Source organism: Leucopleurus acutus (genome assembly GCF_964270905.1).
Source record: "Leucopleurus acutus genome assembly, chromosome: 16".
Classification (NCBI taxonomy): domain Eukaryota; kingdom Metazoa; phylum Chordata; class Mammalia; order Artiodactyla; family Delphinidae; genus Leucopleurus; species Leucopleurus acutus.
The window spans coordinates 43,570,521-43,593,627 of NC_139158.1; positions in this window are offsets into that span (position 1 = coordinate 43,570,521).

A 23,107-nucleotide genomic window follows, 5' to 3' on the forward strand; every position below is an offset into this window, starting at 1 on the left:
TGATGTCCCAAAGGACAAAATAATCGAGATTCTCAAGAACACTTATTTTTATCGAGGCCAGTGTGTAGGAGTTGTCTGGTTCGGATACATAATTGATGGAGATATTTCTCTTAGACCTTGAATAAGTTTTTTGTTGAGCTGGACAGACTTTTCAGCAAACATAGTGTTCTCAGTACTCCTGAGTACTTTAAAATTCCCAATGATTTCTGTTTCTCAGAAAACTTGTTGCTTTTAGTAGTGTCTCAGAGGATGTCAACAGAAATCTATTTCAGTGTTACAATGTTACAGTGGGTCTGTTTTAGCCTTTACATTCTTATTTCTGGAAGACAGCTCTTTCAGAGGTTTTATCTCTCTCTTCACTCTTATATAGAACTTTGTAAGAGATCCAGTTTATTAGCTCACCAAGAAAAAGCCAGGCATATCCTAGTCAGACTGCCTGAGAGTGACTAGCTTTGTCTTCTGCTCAGTAAATGCTTCACAGCTCTCTCCCTCCTGCAGCTCCTCACACAGTTGTGATAAGAATTAGGAATGGAGTGTGCCTCTCTCTACCTGCTTATCTCTCTGCCTAATAAAACACTGGCTGGGGCCGTAGCACTAAGTAGGGTGTTTGTTCACTGTCTTTAAGTGGTTCCTCCAGAAGTTAAGGGGTGACTCCAGGAAACACCAGTGGGGGACTAGGAAATTGAACCAGGGGAGGGAGGAAGTCAACAAAAGGTGTCTTATTGAGCAGTTCACTTCAGACAGCAGCTGGAGCTCAGTCCCCAGGGCCGTCTGAGAGAGCAGGTAGGACACATCCCAGAGTTGTCCTATCCAGGAAACAAGGAAGGTGGGGTGTTTGTCCACCAAATTCTCTCAGTCACTAACTGAGGGCTTCTCCTGAGGGATACTAACTCCCCAGCATTTCTGGCCCCTCCGTGGGAGGAGAGCAGGCTTAGACAACTAGAAGTGGCCCACTGGCCAAGGCTCTCAAGTACCTGCAGTTGGCATTCTTAGCATCTTGTCTGCACAATGTAGGAGGATGACGATGGGAGGACATGCATGGGTACCAACCACATCTGCTACACTCCCTCTGTACTTCCTTCTACTCATGGGAAAAAATAGCAAGATTCCAGCCTTCCTTAGCAATTCTCCAGACATATGCTCTGAGAAGGCCTAGGAAAAAAGGAAATCATGATTTTGACAGTTAAATCTTCCAGTATGTGACCTTTTCTGTAAACCGAAAGCATTTCCGAGAGAATAGAGTACTATTCACATAGAAAGGTCCATTTTCCCCTGACTTTAAGGTGTGGCTCTGTATACAAATGCTGTTAACATAAAATAAGAGTCTCAGAATATTAGCATTCTCTATGATGTAATCAGCATAAACTAAGCATGCTGAAGCAGCAACAACCAGAGGAGGGGTCTTCCTATAACGAAAGTGTTTATTTTCTGCCGACTGCTTTTAAAAAAAAAAAATATATATATATATATATATATATAAAATGTATATTTGAGATGTCCTTGAGATGAACTCAGCTGACTACCTTTAGTACATTCTCATGGAGAAAAATGTTTTTACAGAACATGACTACATCTATTCAGGAACTATTTTTCAAGGACCTAAAGTGGGCCAGATACTGTGCCTGGCACAGTAGATAAGTGATAAAAGCCCACAAGCCTTGTCCCCAAGGATCCCACAGCTTAGGAGGCAAGAGCAAGGCAAGGAGAGGAGATGGATCAGCAGAGGAAGGTCACAGAGAGGAATGGTCATGAATGTGGACCCTTGGAGCCGGACTGTCTCAGCTCAAACCCTGATTCTGACCCTCACTGACTGTTTGTCCTGAGACAATTAGGGAGCTCCTAATCTTCAGCTGTGCTCATTTCTGATGTGGTAATAACACTACCCACAAGTTATGGGGTCATGAAGACTAAAGGAATTTAGCATAATGCCAGCCACTCAGTGCACAGTAAATGTCAGCTGTTGTTAGTACAGAAAAAGAACTGGATTAATAATCAATTGTCACAGGACAAATTACCATAAATTTATAAGCTTAAAGCAAGACGTGCTTATTATCTTTCAGTGTTTGTGGGTCAGAAGTCCAGGCGCAGCTTAACTGTGTCCTGTACTTCAGGACCTCTCACAGGCTTCAATCAAGGTGTCAGCTGGGGCTGGGGTTCCACCTGAAGACTCAACTGGGGAAAGGTCTTGTGGGGTTGTTCCTGCAGGGCTGGAGCAAGGGCCTCAGCTCCTCGTCGGCTGTTGGCTGGAGGCCACCCTCATCCCTTGCCGTGTTGTCTCCCCAGCATGGCAGCTGCTTCATCAAAGGGACAATGAGGAGGGTTTGCCAGCAAGAGATGAGCCACAGTTACGAGTGATCTACTCACAGAAGGGACCTCCGTCACTGTTGTCACATTTTATTGGTTAGAAGCAAGTCACAGGTCTCACCCAGACTCAAAAGGAGGAGATTCCTAAAAAGTCTGAACACCAGGAGGTGGAGATAATTGGGGACACGTTAGGGTCTCCTGCCACAAATGTGTTTTAAATATAAAACGGCGTAAATTGTCTGCTTCAAAGAGATGAGATTAATTAGTAAAGGATATCAAGGAAGCTTCTTCAGAGAGCAGCTGCTAAACTGAGACCAGAAATGTAGGGATTTTCCAGGAGGACCAAGAGCCAAGGGCATCCCGGGAAGAGAAGCGTCCTTTACAAGGGCAAGCAGTGGCAAGACCATGTATTTTCATCCTGGAGGCCACATGGTGGGATGGAGAAGTGGGCAAGGAAGGGCATTGTATTTCACCGAAGTACCTTCTACCTCCCCCTCTGCAACCACGCCACCCCTCTCCCCTGCTCTGTGCCCTGGGAGGCTGACCATCACAGTTCTGACCCCTGGCTCCAACTGGGTTCAAACAATGGTAAACGTTCCAGGAGGTGAGAGGGCAGAAGGAGAGAGAGATTGGGATGCTTCTGTTCTCTGGACCCCTCTATGGCCTTGCTTCGACCTGGTGGGATCCTTGGACAAAAAGTAAGACCCTCACCGCTGGCTGTGTCTCCACATTCCGTGACTACCCCTCCCCTCGCCTCTTTCAGGCCTGGGGGTGATGACAGCTTCCTCTGTTTCTAGATTAGGGGCACATTTCTTGTGGCTTTCTTACCCATTACCCATAATTCTGCAAATGCTCCCTTTATTAAAATGTCTTCAGATTATCTACTTTGGTTGTGGTCTCTGTTTTCTGCTAGGGTTAGGCTCACCCTAGACTTGCTGTGTTCCTGATGAGGGATGCTGAGGCTCATAAGTGAGGCAAGGGGACAGTGAGGAGATGGTGGAGCACAGGCATGTGTGGAGTATTATTCCAAGGACCTAGCATCTTATGGGAAGAGAAGAGAATTCAGATGGCTTCCTGGTCTGTGCTTGGCCTTCAGAGAATGTCTGTGCCCGTCACCCAGGGGAAAAGTTCAGAGGAAGAGTGGGTTTAACAAGTAGATGATGAAGATTTGGATCAGACACGCAGAATCAGAGGGTCACATGGAGCAGAGAGCGATGTGCATGAGACATGGGACGTAGGAGTTTGTAACCAAGAGGGTGTTCTGAACTAGAGACCCAGTACAGGAGGCATCAGTTTGAAGTTTGTGTTTAAAAATGTGAGGGAGGAAGAGGTTGTCTAAGGAGAGGGTGTGGAGTGAGAAAAGCAGACACTTGAGAAATCATTTAGGGAGAATAAAGACCTAACAGATCTATAAGAACACCTGAATATGTTACCATTTTCATAATACAAACGTTTTCCCCTTTTTGATTTATTCCACAAATATTGTTGACCAACTGCTATGTGACAGGCATTGTTCTAGATGCATGTGGTCCACCAGTGGTCAAGAAAGGCACCAGCGTCTTGCCTCACGGGGCTGCGTTCTGGCAGGTGGGGCGGAAAGTAAAACCGAGCCCTAATGAGTCAGTGCTATAGTAGCTTAGAAGGTGATGACAATACAAAGGAAAAAGTGTGTGTGGGCGGGCCTTGGAGAAGGAGTCTCCAGGGAAGCCAGGCGGCCGGTCTTGATATCAGGATGGAAAACTGCTCCAGGCAGAGGGAAGACAGGGACTCTAAGAGAGGAGCAAGCCTGGCGTGGCCAAGCGCCTGCAAGAAGGTCAAGGCGGAGAGTGAGCTGGACAGAGGAGGAGAGGTGATGTCAGAGATGTAACAGGAGACAGAAGTCATGGAGAGACACCGGACGACAGAGGGGAGCCCTGGTGGGGGCACTGGGAGGAGGGGGAGCCACCGTGGGGAAAGGGGGATCACCGTGAAGAGGGGGTGTCACCGTCGGGAGGGGTGTCACTGTGAGAAAGGGGGAGCCACTCTTAGGAGGGGGGGCACCATGAGGAGGGAAGAGCCACTGTGAGAAGGGGGAGCCACCGTAGAGGGGTCACCGTGAGAAGGGGGAGGTCACCGTGAGGGGGGGGGGGTCACTGTGAGTTGCCAGTGTAAAGACTGGTGACCCCTTGATGGTTTGAACAAGATAGTGATGCGAGCTGACTTCCGTTTTAACAGGACCACTTTGCCCCTGGTGGGATGTCTGGAGGAGCTGGGGGTAGAAGCAGGGAGATTCCGCAGAAGGCCTTGCACAAGGGACACGGTGGTGAATATGACCACCTGGTAACAACAAGAGGGTGAGGGTGGATGGGTTACGTGCACATTTTGAAGATAGAGCCAATAGGGAAAAAAACAGAATATTTCCTAGGCGTCACTGATTCAGAGGAGGATCATCAGTGGATTCTAAAATCAGTGGTGAAACTTGATGAGAGACAGGATATTTACAAAATCTTCAGGTATCTTCTCACAAGAGATTTATTAATTGCAAAAATAGGGAAAGCCTGGCAGACGCCATATTCACCAGGGGATCAGCGTTGACGTCACCAGTCGTGAGACAGATGGACATTGTGTGCCTGGATGGTACGAAGCACCTTGGAGGACACAACTTTCATTTGGAGCCTTGCCCACAATGTAACATCAGACAACCCCAAATTCGAGGGTGTTCTGCAAGATACCTGGCCTGTACTCCAAAAGGAAAAGAAAAAAGTAAACACAACAACTGAGGAACTGCTTCTGACTTGAAAACACTGAAATTCATTGATAAGATTGTGAGCCACTCTTTTCCTTTTGCTATAGAGGACATTATTGGGTCAACCGACAAAATCTAAATTAGGTCTTTAGATTAGAAACAATATTACACCACTGTAATTTCCTGATTTTAATACTAGTCCTGGGTTAAGTAAGAGAATGTACTTGTATGCTCTGAAGTAACTAACAATAAAAAGAGTTAGATGTCATATCTTACTTACATACTTACTTACTTACTCCCAAATGACCAGAATAAACACTAAAATACATAGAATGATAATGCAAACGTGGGAAAATGTGAACTTTGGGGGAATCTGGGTGAAAGATACACAGGAAGTCCTCATGTTATCCTTGCAACTTTTCCATAAGTCTAAAACTATTTCAAATGATAAAAGCTTATTTTGTTCATAAAAACACTTTCCAGAAATTTTGAGAATTTCCAGGGTTCTTCAATTCTCTCATAAATTTCTGCTTATGATTAAATACCAATAGATGTTACATTAAAGACATATTTAAATCCCTAAAATAAGATAACCAGAAAGGGAGATCCATTACTTAATATATGCTTTCCTGAGAATTTATAAATCTTTTCATTTACGTTAGGCAGTGGTTCTTTTTTCCGTGCTCTGCCTTTGAACAGTGGGACTATTCATCTTGTCTTCATATAAAATTAACCCCAGCCTGACACCCCACAGGTACCAGATCCCCTTCCTCTTCTACTCAGGGAAGCCTCTGACGTCTTGCTGTGTTCTCGATGTTCTGGGGAACCCAGTGTGAAAAGTTTTCCACCAGAAAATCAGGGATGAAAATGCTTCTGAAAAGGGAATGCTCCTGTTCTCCTTAACCCCTGAAGGCAACATGCATTTCATATCTTCATTTTGCTTAAATCAAACTCTTTACCACTTCTTTTGACTGTAGAACTATTGGGAACCAGGATTCTCAGCTGTGCTACAACCTCTAGACCATTTTTAATTTTTGATACTCGACACATTAAGAGGAATTGTTCTAGAAGATGCACACACACAAGAGAAAACTCATATTTCAGACCATATGGAAACAATAAAAATATGTGTCAGCAGCTCTAGGAAGATGTCAGCAAATTGTGAAATTTAAAGAGTGAGAGATGGCTTATCTAAGCCTGGAGACATAGCTTGTGCCTGGGGGTTGGGCAGCTTCCTCCCCAGAGCTCACTAGATCATTGCCTCTGACTTCCACCGATCGTGGTAGGAGAAACAGCAATCAGGATTCAGACATCCCAGCTGGGGAAGAGCACCCTGTGGGGCACTGTTCAGTCCCAGTGTCCTTGGCATCATTTCTCATCTGCATAGTGCAGTGATCAGACTGGACACTGTTACTTCACTTTAGGCATCTTTCAGCTCCAGGCATCAGGGACCAACTCAACTGCCTTGAACAAAGGGGTTTCTGGGTAAACAGGCAGGGAAGACCCCTATGCCCCACACATAAGCAGATGAAGACACACAGCCAAGAGGCACAACTCCTGGATGCTATCAGCATGGGATGGTGGGCGGGGTACAGAAAAGGAAGCAACAAGACATCTGATAGTGGAACCCCAGAGTTCCCAATAGGGGCACTGGCGGAGAGGGCCCCCCAGTGGGATGGGCTATCACTGACAGTGTGTAGGATTGTTGTACACAGTGATGATTAAGAGCAGACAGATTTTAGTCACTGATACTATCATTTTCATATTCCCTGTAGATGATGTACTCCCTGCCCCAGCCTCTCAGAGTTGGTCACTAACATCACAAAAAGAGACAACCAGACCTCAGGCCCTCCTGGTGGGCGATAACCACATCACCTACAGTCCTGCCAGAGGCACGGAACCTGACTTCAGTCCAATTTACGGGAAATACCCAGGACCGAGGGGCAGCTTGAGCTGTGCAGGACAGTGCCACCAGCACAATGCACGCTGCAGACCAAATGGCAAGGCTTCACTTGTTTCATGACAATTGTAAGGAAAAGAAAGGAATGAAGGGCAATCGACACACCAAAAGAGACTAAAATAACGAAGCAAATTTAAAAGTATGGATGATAATAAACTATAGTATCCAGAGGTGGACATTTTGTTTTAAAACTATGAAGAAATACAAGAGATGATTACTATCATGCTAGGGAGAGGGGTTACATTTAGGGGAGAGAATATGTGATTAGATTCTATGGGCTTCTGAGGTGACTAGCAAAGTCCCATTTCCTGGCCTGGGTGACCACATCTGTGTTTGCCTTACAGTGCTCATTAAGCTATGTATTGTGTCTGTGTCCCATTTTATAATAAATTATTTTATTAGTGGCTTGAACAATAGAGGGAATAGTTGGCTGGCTAGTGGTTAGATGCCACTAACTGGAAGCCCAGCGTACAAAGCTGTAGAAGGAGCTTTGTCTAGCAGCTCTTACCTTGTCACCAGGAGACTGGTTTTCTTTGTCTCTTGGCTCTGTTCTCCATGGTTTGAGTAAGGCTCTTGCCTCATAGTAGTAAAATGACTGCAGCTACCCCAGCCCTAATCTCTTCACCCCACCCTATCCACACGGGGAAAAAAATATTGCTTCTAGGACCTCCAGAAGAGTAATGGAATCACTCTCACTGGTCCAGACAAGGTCACATACCCATCCCTAAACCAATCATTGGCTAAACCCACCCAATCCCAAGGTGATGAGTAATTAATTCTGAGCTTGGCAGAGGGAAATAGCCACATAGTTGGTAGGAGACAAGAGAATGGGGGCTGGAAAAGCACTCCAAAATGATGTCTACTATACACTCCAGACCTAAAGATCCCCTTGACTTAACCCACTGGGTAGCGGGACCAGAGGTGAAGATGGAGATTAGTCGAGAGGAGATGAAGACAACGGCTTCATGAGATGAGTGGTCTTCAGAGAGTGGCCCCAGGAATAAAAGCTATCCAGGTGGACCCGAGCTCTCCCCAGCCCTGAGGATCCTCCTACACGAGGACCCCACACATGTGCACCGTGTGTTGGTACCTGCCACCATGCGCCAAATGCTGGGCTAGGAGTGTTACATGCATGTTGCTTCTTCAAACCCTCCTGCTCCCACCATGAGAGGTTCCAGCACTGCCCTTAGAGAAGGGACATGAGGGCACTAACAGATAGGCTGATTAGCCCCAGCTCTGCAGCTGGTAGGTGACAGCATCCAGATTCAAAACTACGTCTGTCTGAGGACAAATCACTTGCTCTTAACCACTCCACTCTTCATGAAAACCTGTCAGACACTGTCTCGCCTTTGGAAAACTGGGCAAATTGGAGTCTGGGGGTACTTGATTAAGGAGGGAGGTTAAGGAGAACACTGGACGTGGACCTGTCATTCAGCAGCAGATACAAAGTAAGGTCCACTCTGCACTCACATCTCTCTCCATAAACTGAATATCTCTCTCAGGAGGGACTTGCCTAGCACCCGTGATATTCAGGAGCCCACGGTGGCCTCCAGCTCGGCCCCTGTGTCTCCTTTGTGACAAGGACCTTCTGGCAGTGTAGGTAAGCCATCAGCCCTCATCTCAGAAAGATGTTTTCCAGTTTGCAGAATACACAGGATTATAAGTGAATGTGCCAATCAAAAAAAACATATATATATATATATATATATATATATATATATGTTATATAATAAATGTGTTCTTTAACAAACTGGGGAAATAGAGATCTAGCCATGGATCTCATACTGACCATGATTTCAAAGTATTGATGAGTATAAAGGATGAGTCCAGATACCTGTGACAACTTTAGTATGATATCAAAATACCTGTGATTTTTTAGGGTGACAGAAAGCACAGGTTTTGCAAACACAGCTGTGGTTTGCTGTCTACATTCATCATGGAAGCACCTGTGAAGCTTCTAAGGAAAGTGAAATAAGACGTAGGTTTTGCTCTTCACCCAAGGTCACAGATTTCCCTCAATTAGGAACTCTGCCCCAGAGAGGGTTTCCACAGCAATAGTATTCTTTGAGGATCCATGTAGTGTAGCACAGTGGTGTAGACTAGACTTATAAGAAAATTTTCTATGTAAAGTTTATAAAAAGAGATACAGCACATCAAGGAAGAGCTCTTGTCCTTTACAGCATATACTGTTTCTTCAGTTTTCATTTTTGAACGAAATCAAAGAGAGGAGGCAGGTCACAAATTCTTGTTTGTGTGTCTCTCAGCTGGAATGCCCACGTGGAATCCCCGGGAAGGGAGGGATATTTTTGTTGTTTTAAGCAGAGGATAGAAACCTAATAGTGTGTTTACATTTAGACCATACTAAAAAAGCAGTCCAGAAAGATTCTTTGAGGGTCCTGCATTCATATGCATATGTATGACTAAAGGAACTGGTTTTTCAGAGAAGACATTTTTCCAATTCCAGCCTGCATTTCTCTAATGCACTGAGTTTGAAAATGAAATGAGCGTTTCTGGTGTCTTGTACTTTTGCTTAGGTTTAGGAAACACTTAAGCTTTGTCATAAAACTGGAGCAGTGCAGCCTGGCTGGGTCCTGGTGACATATTCCGATCTGGAACAAGATACCCAGTGATTTTATTTTATTCTTACTCAGGTTTTCTCAGCAAGGATGAGAAGAGTCTGGAACAGTGCAGCATATGAGTCAGGGCCAGGCTGGAGGAAGGTACAAGTCTTTCCTGTTAGAATGTTTCTGAACCCTGACCTCCTGCTAAGAGGAAATGCTGTGCCTGCAAGATCCTAGGGGAAGAAGGCACAGGACTTGCTGCCACATCTGGTCCAGACCAGACTCCATCACCCAGGAGCTCGGGCGAGGGCCAGGAAGTCTGGGCCACTGTTGTAGTCAGTTTGAGCTTCTGTAACAAAATATCCTGGACTGGGTGGCCTAAACAACAGGCATCAATTTCTCAAGATGAGAGTGACAACATGGTTGAGTTCTTGGTGAGGGCTCCCTTTTGGGTTTGCAGAAGGCTGCCTTCTTGCTGGGTCCTCACACAGCACAGGGGAGCAAGCTCTGGTTTCTTGCTCTTCTTATAAGGGCACTAATCTCATCATGGGGGTTCCACCCTCATGGCATTATTGGAACCTAATTGCCCCCCAAATGCCTCACCTCCGAATACTACCACACTGAGGATTAGCGTTCTGACACACGGATTTGGGGAGACACAAACGTTCAGTCCACAGCAGCTGCATGTTTTCAAAGATCTTCAGAGAAGGTCTGATAAGTCCACACCCTCATTAATACACACTTACAGTGAAACAATCTTTCTTTCTGAAAAAACTGTCCTTCAGTCAACTTCATGCTACAAAATACCAACTATATTTATATTTTTTAAGTGAAAGAAGCTTAATTCCTTAATTCCTTCTCATGGATTATATAAATTATCAAAAAATAACCTCATGAAGGGGAAAAGTGAAAGTCACTTGAGATCCCATTGTCCAGAGACAACCTTCATACAATCTGGTGAACAGACATCTCTCCAGATGTACTCCAGGTGTACTCACCTGTATGTGCCCATATGTGTCCACATACCTAAAAGGTGTGTATTAAATGTGGCCTTTACCCTGTTTCACATTGATTTTTCAACTCAAAATCTTTCCTCATCACCAAACACAGGTGCCCGTCATCGTGGGTGTCACAGTAGCCCACGACCTATCTGTGAAACAATTTGTTTAAATACCTGTCTCTCAATCGGCCAACACTTATGTTGTTTCCTACTCAGATGAGCAGCCCTGCAGGCACCTCTGCACTCATTTGATGCTCTCTTGAGGAGACGTCCCTGGACTTGGAAGAGGCTAAGATCTCATTTCACACTTTGCCCCCAGAGAAGTTATAGTCATTTTTATTCCCATCAACCCCATGGGAGGTGCACATTTCCCCTCACCCAGGTCAGCTGTAGATTTACTAACCTTTGCAACCTTTACCAGTCGGATCACTGAAAACCCTTATAGCTTTGGTTTACATTTATTTGATGTGAACAGCTTGAACCCCTTTCTCTCAGAGGTATTGACTAGCCAGACTTAATTAACTAACTAACAAAAAAAGCACACAGAGTATCCTTTTGGAGAAGACGCAGCATTATGTAGTTATCAACTGCAGAATCTTGAAAAATAAGCTCTGAACTAGAACAAATCTTAAATTTTCCCATGATGTCACAGGATTTCAAGTCAGGAACAGTATCATTTGGGACTCCTACCTACTAAATATTGTCTTTCTTTTTAAGTGATCAGTGATCTTGGTCTATTTTCCAGGCTCAGTTATTTTGGCAGCAAAAGACAGATAATGGCCATGTCAGTGCTTCTGTCTGGAGAGATTGGACGTTAGCGGTGGCTACACCTAGGTTAGAAACCTGACTCCTCTCTGTACTAACTGGCCTCAAGTTGGTTCCCTTTCCTTTTCTCCTAAAAATATTACTTATATTCTTAAAAATAGGTGTTTAGGAATGAGTAAATAATACCATTCTCACTTTGCACATAGAAGTGGAAAGAAGTTCTGTTATTTGTCCAAAGGTAAAACTGCAGGTAAACATTTATGTTGAACCCGCACACCTACCATACCCATTTTTCTCCGAGAAAGGGATGGAGGGGGTTAGGGTGTCAACTTCCAGAATGAAGAAATGACTGGCCAGGGTCTGACATCTAAATGGTAGATCTGGGTTGGAACACAGTCGTGCTGACCCCTGATCCAACGTCCCCCCGCCCCTCTATGTGATAAACAAAACACAAGGTAATTCTAACAGCCCTTTCATCAACTGCAACTCAGAGCCAAGGTGACCCATGGCACAGTCACTGCAAATCCCACAGAGAGCACTCGTCCAAACCACGGTCCAGGAACAGGCTCCAAACTCACTGCTGGCCCAGACCTTCGGCAAGTTCTCCATCCCACAAAAGGATGCTGTGAGATCTCATCACATTTCATTCTTGAGAAACCAGAATTAATGACTTTTTTCAGGAAGAACGTTTCTTTCCACCCACAAGGATGAAGCTATCTTTCTCCCTCTCTCTCCTCCCATAAATCCCATGACGTTGTGCAATCAATGCAAATTAAATACTAGCTAAATAAATCATCTCCCGGTGGTGCTGAGACTGTCGCCAGCCTTCTTACTCAATAAAGACGCATCTGATGCCAGAAATTATGCTATCATCTGCCTATCAGTAAATATTTGCCTAAAGGCAAGGTTCTAAGTGTATGAAACCCATCGAGTCACAGGAAGTGCACCCTTTTCTTAAGGAGTTCATAACCCAGGCGGGAAGAAAAATTATCCCATGGAATATCCGCCTGCACACAGCATAAACGTCTGTACTCCTGGAGGCAGAGGGAAGCTTATATTCAAGGAGGAAAATCTCTCTCCTGGGCACTGATTTCAAGCTGGACTCTGCCGAAGACTCTGCAATTGCCCTTCGTTCATGGATTTGCACAACTGCCTGGTGAGTGAGGATTATTACTGCCCCTCATGAATAGGAAATTAACATTCTGTGAATAAAAGAGATTTGAACTGGGATCTAAACTCTCAAAAGAAGATGTTCCACAGAGAATTTATTGATCTAGCAGGATTTCATTCAGTGATTCATGAATCAGGGAGCATCCAATCCAGCAGATAGAAAGGGGCTACGAAGCGCTGTACAAGGTGGGAGATCTTTAGAGACCAAGACGAGCGAGAACAAGGAGGTCACCCTGGACCTTTGCTGATTGGTTAAGTGGTATTCCTTCCTTCTATGGAGCAAAGGGCAGGCTTGGAGCAGTTCAGGTAATGTGTGCCAGGCAGGGATGTGCTGACTGATGGACCCAGGCCTTCCTTTCCTGGGAAAACCGAGCCTAGAAACTTAGGTACCAAGTTTTGGTTGGCTGACTCCATTTGGGCCTAATGTGATTACTTTAACAGAATAATTAAATTTCCCCTTCATATCAGAGAGCATGGGGAGGCATGCATGTGTCATCCGGGTGATGGTCTGGCATCCTGGGGGTACTTGCTTTCCCATAAGAAACTCAAGTGCTGAATGTACCTGTCAGCACTGTCCTGAACCTGGGAAACAGAACATTCTTTGTTTAACTTCTGCAACCAAGAAGGCACCGAGCAATGGTAGCAGTGCTTAACAGACCACTTCCCGAGCACACACCCACAAAGGCTTTGGAATAGCGTCTCTCGGGGGTAGAGCTCCAAGTGGGACCACACAGAGCACAGGGAGATCTGTGAGGGATGGAAGTCTGGGGGAACCAGTACCACCTGCACCTCTATGTCCCCTTTCTATGTACAGGAAGAGGTGCATCATCTCAGCTGAAAAACAATGTGGGTTCAGCCCATTGCCCTTCTGCACTACTCAGTGGATTAAATTTTGCAATTAGGACATAAAGCTGAAAAAGACAAAAGCTCAACAATAATCCAATACTGAATGACGTATGGGTGGGTGGAAGATGAGTTAAAAAGAACAGACACTGGGAGACCTTGAAGATGGCAGAGGAGTAAGGCGTGGAGATCACCTTCCTCCCCACGAATACATCAGCAATACATCTACATGTGGAACAGCTCCTACAGAACACCTACTGAACGCTGGCAGAAGACCTCAGACTTCCCAAAAGGCAAGAAACTCCCCATGTACTGGGGTAGGGCAAAAGAAAAATGAAAAAACAGAGGCAAAAGAATAAGAACAGGATTTGTACCTCTGGGAGGGAGCTGTGAAGGAGGAAAAGTTTCCACACTAGGAAGCCCCTTCACTGGAGATAGGGGGTGGGCGAGGGGAAGCTTCAGAGCCATGGAGGAGAGCACAGCAACAGGGGTGCAGAGAGCAAAGCGGAGAGATTCCTGTACAGAAGATCGGTGCTGACCAGCACTGACCAGCCTGAGAAGCTACTCTGCTCACGCACTGTGGCGGGCGTGGGCTAGGAGCTGAGGCTCGGGCTTCAGAGGTCAGATCCTAGGGAGAGGACTGGGGTTGGCTGCATGAACACAGCCTGAAGGGGGCTAGTGCACCACAGCTAGCCGGGAGGGCGTCTGGGAAAAAGTCTGGACCTGCCTAAGAGGCAAGAGACTAGTGTTTCGTAGTGCGCGAGGAGAGGGGATTCAGAGCACCGCCTAAACGAGCTCCAAAGACTGGCGTGAGCCGCGGCTCTCAGCGCGGACACCAGAGATGGGCATTAGATGCTAAGGCTGCTGCTGCAGCCACCAAGAAGCCTGTGTGCAAGGTCACTCTCCACATCTCCCCTCCCGGGAGCCTGTGCAGCCCGCCACTGCTAAGGTCCCGTGATCCAGGGACAACTTCCCCAGGAGAACACACAGTGCGCCTCAGGCTGTTGCAATGTCACGCTGGCCTCTGCCACTGCAGGCTCACCCCGCATCCCGTACCCCTCCCTCCCCCAAGGCCTGAGTGAGCCAGAGCCCCCTAAACAGCTGCTCCTTTAACACCATCCTGTCTGAGCGAAGAACAGACGCCCTCAGACAACCTACACGCAGAGGCGGGGCCAAATCCAAAGCTGAACCCCGGGAGCTGTGCGAACAAAGAAGCGAAAGGGAAATTTCTCCCAGCAGCCTCAGGAGCAGTGGATTAAATCTCCACAATCAACTTGATGTACCCTGCATCTCTGGAATACCTGAACAGACAACGAATCATCCCAAAATTGAGGCAGTGGACTTTGGGAGCACCTGTAGATTTGGGGTTTGCTTTCTGCAAATAATTTGTTTCTGGTTTTATGTTTATCTTAATATTTAGAGTTTATTATCATTGGTAGATTTGTTTATTGATTTGGTTGCTCTCTTCCCTTTATTTTATTTACATATATATATATATATTTTTTCCTTTCTCTCTTTTTGTGAGTGTGTATGTGTAGGCTTCATTGTGTGACTTTGTCTGTATAGCTTTGCTTTTACAATTTGTCCTAGGGTCCTGCCTGTCCATTTTTTTGTTTTCTTTTTAGCATAGTTTTTAGCACTTGTTATCATTAGTGGATTTTTTTTGGTTTGGTTGCTCTCTTCTTTCTTTCTTTCTTTTTTCTTTATTACTCTTTAATTTTTTTATTTTTAATAATTTTTTTAATTTAATAACTTTATTTAATTTTTTTCTTCCTTTCTTTTTTTCTCCTTTTTCTTCTGAGCTGTGTGGCTGACTGAGTCTTGGTGCTCCGGCCAGGTGTCAGGCAGGTGCCTCTGAGGTGGGAAAGCCAAGTTCAGGACATTGGTCCACCAGAGACCTCCTGGCTCCACGTAATATCAAATGGTGAAAGCTCTCTCAAAGATCTCCATCTCAACACTAGGACCCAGCTCCACTCAATGACCAGCAACCTACAGTACTAGATACCCTATGACAAACAACTAGCATGACAGGAAAACAACCACACCCATTAGCAGAGAGGCTGCCTAAAATCATAATAAGGTCACAGACACCCCAAAACACACCACAGGATGCAGTCCTGCCCACCAGAAAGACAAGGTCCAGCCTCATCCACCAGAACACAGGCACCAGTCCCCTCCACCAGGAAGCCTACACAACCCACTGAACCAAGCTTAGCCACTGGGGGCAGACACCAAACACAATGGGAACTATGAACCTGCAGCCTGCAGAAAGAAGAACCCAAACACAGTAAGTTAAGCAAAATGAGAAGACAGAAAACCACATAGCAGATGAAGGAGCAAGGTAAAAACCACTAGACCAAACAAGTGAGGAGGAAATAGGCAGTCTACCTGAAAAAGAAGTCAGAATAATGATAGTAAATATGATCCAAAATCTTGGAAATAGAATGGAGAAAATACAAGAAATGATTCACAAAGACCTAGAAGAACTAAAGAGAAAACAACCAATGATGAACAACACAATAAATGAAATTGAAAATTCTCTAGAAGGAATCAATAGCAGAATAACTGAGGCAGAAGAAAGGATAAGTGACCTGGAAGATAAAATAGTGGAAATAACTATTGCAGAGCAGAGTAAAGAAAAAAGAATGAAAAGAATTGAGGACAGTCTCAGAGACCTCTGGGACAACACTAAATGCACCAACATGCTAATTATAGGGGTCCCAGAAGGAGAAGAGAAAAAGAAAGAGACTGAGAAAAATTTGAAGAGATTATACTTGAAAACTTCCCTAACATGGGAAAGGAAATAATCAATGAAGTCCAGGAAGCGGAGAGAGTCCCATACAGGACAAATCCAAGGAGAAACACACCAAGACACATATTAATCAAACTATCAAAAATTAAATACAAAGAAAAAGTATTAAAAGCAGCAAGGAAAAACAACAAATAACATACAAGAGAATACCCCTAAGGTTAACAGCTAATCTTTCAGCAGAAACTCTGTAAGCCAGAAGGGAGTGGCAGGACATATTTAAAGTGATGAAAGGGAAAAACCTACAAGCAAGATTACTCTACTCAGCTAAAATCTCATTCAGATTCGATGGAGAAATTAAAACCTTTACAGACAAGCAGAAGTTAAGAGAATTCAGCACCACCAAACCAGCTTAACAACAAATGCTAAAGGAACTTCTCTAGGCAGAAACACAAGAGAAGGAAAAGGCCTAAAATAATAAACCCAAAACAATTAAGAAAATGGTAATAGGAACATACATATTGATAACTACCTTAAATGTAAATGGATTAAATGCTCCAATCAAAAGACAAAGACTAGCTGAATGAATACAAAAACAAGACCCATATATATTCTGTCTACAAGACACCCACTTCAGACCTAGGGACACATAAGGACTGAAAGTGAGGGGATAGAAAAAGATATTCCATGCAAATGGAAATCAAAAGAAAGCTGGAGTAGCAATTCTCATATCAGACAAAATAGACTTTAAAATAAAGACTATTACAAGAGACAAAGAAGGACACTACATAATGATCAAGGGATAAATCCAGGAAGAAGATATAACAACTGAAAATATTTATACACCCAATATAGGAGCACCTCAACAAATAGGGCAAATGCTAACAGCCACAAAAGTGGAAATTGACAGTAACACAATCATAGTAGGGGACATAAACACCCCACATTGACCAATGGACAGATCATCCAAAATAAAAATAAATAAGGAAACACAAGCTTTAAATGATACATTAACAAGATGGACTTAATTGATATTTATAGAACATTCTATCCAAAAACAACAGAATACACTTTCTTGCCAAGGGCTCATGGAATATTCTCCAGGATATATCATACCTTGGGTCACAAATCAAGCCTTGTTAAATTTAAGAAACTTGATATCGTATCAAGTATCTTTTCCAAGCACAATGCTATGAGACTAGAGATCAATTACAGGAAAAAAAATCTGTAAAAAATACAAACGCATGGAGGCTAAATAATACTCTACTAAATAACCAAGAGATCACTGAAGAAATTAAAGAGGAAATTAAAACTACTTAGAAAAAAATGACAATGAAAACATGACAACTCAAAACCTATGAGATGCGGCAGAAGCAATTCTAAGAGGAACGTGTATAGCAATACAATCCTACCTAAAGATGCAAGAAACATCTCAAATAAACAACCTAACCTTACACCTAATGCAATTAGAGAAAGGAGAACAAAAGAAACCCAAAGTTAGCAGAAGGAAAGAAATCATAAAGATCAGATCAGAAATAAATGAAAAAGAAATGAAGGAAACAATAGCAAAGATCAATAAAACTAAAAGCTGGTTCTTTGGGAAGATAAAAAAAATTGATAAACCATTAGCCAGACTCACCAAGAAAAAAAGGGAGAAGACTCAAATCAATAGAAGTAGAAATGAAAAAGGAGAAGTAACGACTAACACTGCAGACATACAAAGGATCATGAGAGACTACCACAAGCAACTATATGCAAATAAAATGGACAACCGGGAAGAAATGGACAAATTCTTAGAAAAGCACAAACTTCCGTGGCTGAACCAGGAAGAAATAGAAAATATAAACAGACCAACCACAAGCATTGAAATTGAAACTGTTATTAAAAATCTTCCAGCAAACAAAAGCCCAGGACCAGATGGCTTCACAGGCGAGTTCTATCAAACATTTAGAGAAGAGCTAACACCTATCCTGCTCAAACTCTTCCAAAATATAGCAGAGACAGGAACACTCCCACACTCATTCTACGAGGCCACCATCACCCTGATACCAAAACCAGACAAAGGGGTCAAAAGGAAAGAAAAATACAGGCCATTATCACTGATGAACATAGATGCAAAAATCCTCAACAAAATACTAGCAAACGAATCCAACAGCACATTAAAAGGATCATACACCATAATCAAGTGGGGTTTATCCCAGGAATGCAAGGATTCTTCAATATATGTAAACCAATCAATGTGATACACCATATTAAAAAACTGAAGGGGAGTTCCGGGAAGATGGCGGAAGAGTAAGACGCGGAGATCACCTTCCTCTCCACAGATACACCAGAAATACATCTACGCGTGGAACAACTCCTACGGAGCACCTACTGAACGCTGGCAGAAGACCTCAGACCTCCCAAAAGGCAAGGAACCCCCCACGTACCTGGTTAGGGCAAAAGAAAAAACTAAACAGAGACAAAAGAATAGGGACGGGTCCTGCACCAGCGGGAGAGAGCTGTGAAGGAGGAAAAGTGTCCACACACTAGGAGCCCCTTCGCGGGTGGAGACTTCGGGAGGCGGAGTGGGGGAGCTTGGGAGCCGCGGAGGAGAGCACAGCAACAGGGGTGCGGAGGGCAAAGCGGAGAGATTCCAGCGCAGAGGATCGGGCCGACCGGCACTCACCAGCCGAGAGGCTTGTCTGCTCGCCCGCCGGGGCGGGCGGGACTGGGAGCTGAGGCTCCGGCTTTTGTCGGAGCGCCGGGAGAGGACTGAGGTTGGCGGCGTGAACACAGCCTGCAGGGCGTTGGTGCGCCGCGGCTGGCCGGGAGAGAGTCTGGGGAGGGGTCTGGACCTGCCGAAGAGGCAAGAGACTTTTACGTCCCTCTTTGTTTCCTCGTGCACGAGGAGGGGGGATTGGGAACGCTGCTTGGGAGAGCTCCGGAGACGGGCGCGAGCCGCGGCTAAGAGTGCGGAGCCCAGAGACGGACATGGGACGCTAAGGCCGCTGCTGCCGCCGCCAGGAGGCCTGTGTGCGAGCGCAGGTCACTAGCCACACGCCCTTCCGGGGAGCCTGTGCAGCCCGCCGCTGCCGGGGTCCCGGGATCCGGGGACGGCTCCCCCGGGAGAGCGCACGGCGCGCCTCAGGCTGCAGCGTCACGCCGGCCTCTGCCGCTGCAGGCCCGCCCTGCACTCCGTGACCCTCCCTACCCCCCGGCCTGGGTGAGCCAGAGCCTCCGAATCAGCGGCTCCTTTAACCCCGTCCTGTCTGAGCAAAGAACAGACGCCCTCCGGCGACCTACACGCACAGGCGGGGCCAAATCCAAAGCTGAGCCCCTGGGAGCTGTGAGAACAAAGAAGAGAAAGGGAAATCTCTTCCAGCAGCCTCAGAAGCAGCGGATTAAAGCTCCACAATCAACTTGATATACCCTGCATCTGTGGAATACCTGAATAGACAACGAATCATCCCAAATTAAGGAGCCCTGTGGATGAAAGGCTCTTGGTGCTGCAGCCAGGACTCAGTGCTGTGCCTCTGAGGTGGGAGAGCCAACTTCAGGACACTGGTCCACAAGAGGCCTCCCAGCTGCACATAATATCAAACAGCAAAAATCTCCGAGAGATCTCCATCTCAACGCCAGCACCCAGCTTCACTCAACGACCAGCAAGCTACAGTGCTGGACATCCTATGCCAAACAACTAGCAAGACAGGAACACAACCCCACCCATTAGCAGAGAGGCTGCCCAAAATCATAATAAGTCTACAGACACCCCAAAACACACCACCAGACGTGGACCTGCCCACCAGAAAGACAAGATCCAGCCTCATACACCAGAACACAGGCACTAGTACCCTCCACCAGGAAGCCTACACAACCCACTGAACCAACCTTAGCCACTGGGGACAGACTCAAAAAACAACAGGAACTACGAACCTTCAGCCTGCAAAAAAAAAAAAAGGAGACCCCAAACACAGTAAGATAAGCAAAATGAGAAGACAGAAAAACACACAGCAGATGAAGGAGCAAGATAAAAACCCACCAGACCTAACAAATGAAGAGGAAATAGGCAGTCTACCTGAAAAAGAATTCAGAATAATGATAGTAAGGTTGATCCGAAATCTTGGAGATAGAATGGACAATAGAATGGACAAATTGCAAGAATCAGTTAACAAGGACCTAGAAGAACTAAAGATGAAACAAGCAACGATGAACAACACAATAAATGAAATTAAAAGTACTCTAGATGGGATCAATAGCAGAATAACTGAGGCAGAAGAACGGATAAGTGACCTGGAAGATAAAATAGTGGAAATAACTACTGCAGAGCAGAATAAAGAAAAAAGAATGAAAAGAACTGAGGACAGTCTCAGAGACCTCTGGGACAACATTAAACGCACCAACATTCGAATTATAGGGGTTCCAGAAGAAGAAGAGAAAAAGAAAGGGACTGAGAAAATATTTGAAGAGATTATAATTGAAAACTTCCCTAATATGGGAAAGGAAATAGTTAATCAAGTCCAGGAAGCACAGAGAGTCCCATACAGGATAAATCCAAGGAGAAATACGCCAAGACACATATTAATCAAACTGTCAAAAATTAAATACAAAGAAAACATATTAAAAGCAGCAAGGGAAAAACAACAAATAACACACAAGGGAATCCCCATAAGGTTAACAGCTGATCTTTCAGCAGAAACTCTGCAAGCCAGAAGGGAGTGGCAGGACATATTGAAAGTGTTGAAGGAGAAAAACCTGCAACCAAGATTACTCTACCCAGCAAGGATCTCATTCAGATTTGATGGAGAAATTAAAACCTTTACAGACAAGCAAAAGCTGAGAGAGTTCAGCACCACCAAACCAGCTCTACAACAACTGCTAAAGGAACTTCTCTAGGCAAGAAACACAAAAGAAGGAAAGGACCTACAATAACAAACCCAAAACAATGAAGAAAATGGGAATAGGAACACACATATCGATAATTACCTTAAATGTAAATGGACTAAATGCTCCCACCAAAAGACACAGATTGGCTGAATGGATACAAAAACAAGACCCATATATTTGCTGTCTACAAGAGACCCACTTCAGACCTAGAGACACATACAGACTGAAAGTAAGGGGATGGAAAAAGGTATTTCATGCAAGTGGAAACCAAAAGAAAGCTGGAGTAGCAATTCTCATATCAGACAAAATAGACTTTAAAACAAAGACTATTAGAAGAGACAAAGAAGGACACTACATAATGATCAAGGGATCAATCCAAGAGGAAGATATAACAATTGTAAATATTTATGCACCCAACATAGGTGCACCTCAATACATAAGGCAAATACTGACAACCATAAAAGGGGAAATCGACAGTAACACATTCATAGTAGGGGACTTTAACACCCCACTTTCACCAATGGACAGATCATCCAAAATGAAAATAAATAAGGAAACACAAGCTTTAAATGATACATTAAACGAGATGGAGTTAATTGATATTTATAGGACATTCCATCCAAAAACAACAGAATACACATTTTTCTCAAGTGCTCATGGAACATTCTCCAGGATAGATCATATCTTGGGTCACAAATCAAGCCTTGGTAAATTTAAGAAAATTGAAATTGTATCAAGTATCTTTTCTGACCACAACGCCATGAGACTAGATATCAATTACAGGAAAAGATCTGTAAAAAATACAAACACATGGAGGCTAAACAATACACTACTTAATAATGAAGATATCACTGAAGAAATCAAAGAGGAAATCAAAAAATACCTAGAAACAAATGACAATGGAGACACAACGACCCAAAACCTGTGGGATGCAGCAAAAGCAGTTCTAAGGGGGAAGTTTATAGCAATACAAGCCCACCTTAAGAAACAGGAAGCATCTCGAATAAACAACCTAACCTTGCACCTCAAGCAATTAGAGAAAGAAGAACAAAAAAACCCCAAAGCTAGCAGAAGGAAAGAAATCATAAAAATCAGATCAGAAATAAATGAAAAAGAAATGAAGGAAACAATAGCAAAGATCAATAAAACTAAAAGCTGGTTCTTTGAGAAGATAAACAAAATAGATAAACCACTAGCCAGACTCATCAAGAAAAAAAGGGAGAAGACCCAAATCAATAGAATTAGAAATGAAAAAGGAGAGGTAACAACTGACACTGCAGAAATAAAAGAGATCATGAGAGATTACTACAAGCAACTCTATGCCAATAAAATGGACAATCTGGAAGAAATGGACAAATTCTTAGAGAGGCACAACCTGCCAAGACTGAATCAGGAAGAAATAGAAAATATGAACAGACCAATCACAAGCACTGAAATTGAAACTGTGATTAAAAATCTTCCAACAAAGAAAAGCCCAGGACCAGATGGCTTCACAGGCGAATTCTATCAAACATTTAGAGAAGAGCTAACACCTATCCTTCTCAAACTCTTCCAAAATATAGCAGAGGGAGGAACACTCCCAAACTCCTTCTACGAGGCCACCATCACCTTGATACCAAAACCAGACAAGGATGTCACAAAGAAAGAAAACTACAGGCCAATATCACTGATGAACATAGATGCAAAAATCCTCAACAAAATACTAGCAAACAGAATCCAACAGCACATTAAAAAGATCATACACCATGATCAAGTGGGGTTTATTCCAGGAATGCAAGGATTCTTCAATATATGCAAATCTATCAATGTGATAAACCATATTAACAAACTGAAGGAGAAAAACCATATGATCATCTCAATAGATGCAGAGAAAGCTTTTGACAAAATTCAACACCCATTTATGATAAAAACCCTGCAGAAAGTAGGCATAGAGGGAAATTTCCTCAACATAATAAAGGCCATATATGACAAGCCCACAGCAAACATCATCCTCAATGGTGAAAAACTGAAAGCATTTCCACTAAGATCAGGAACAAGACAAGGTTGCCCACTCTCACCACTCTTATTCAACATAGTTTTGGAAGTTTTAGCCACAGCAATCAGAGAAGAAAAGGAAATAAAAGGAATCCAAATCGGAAAAGAAGAAGTAAAGCTGTCACTGTTT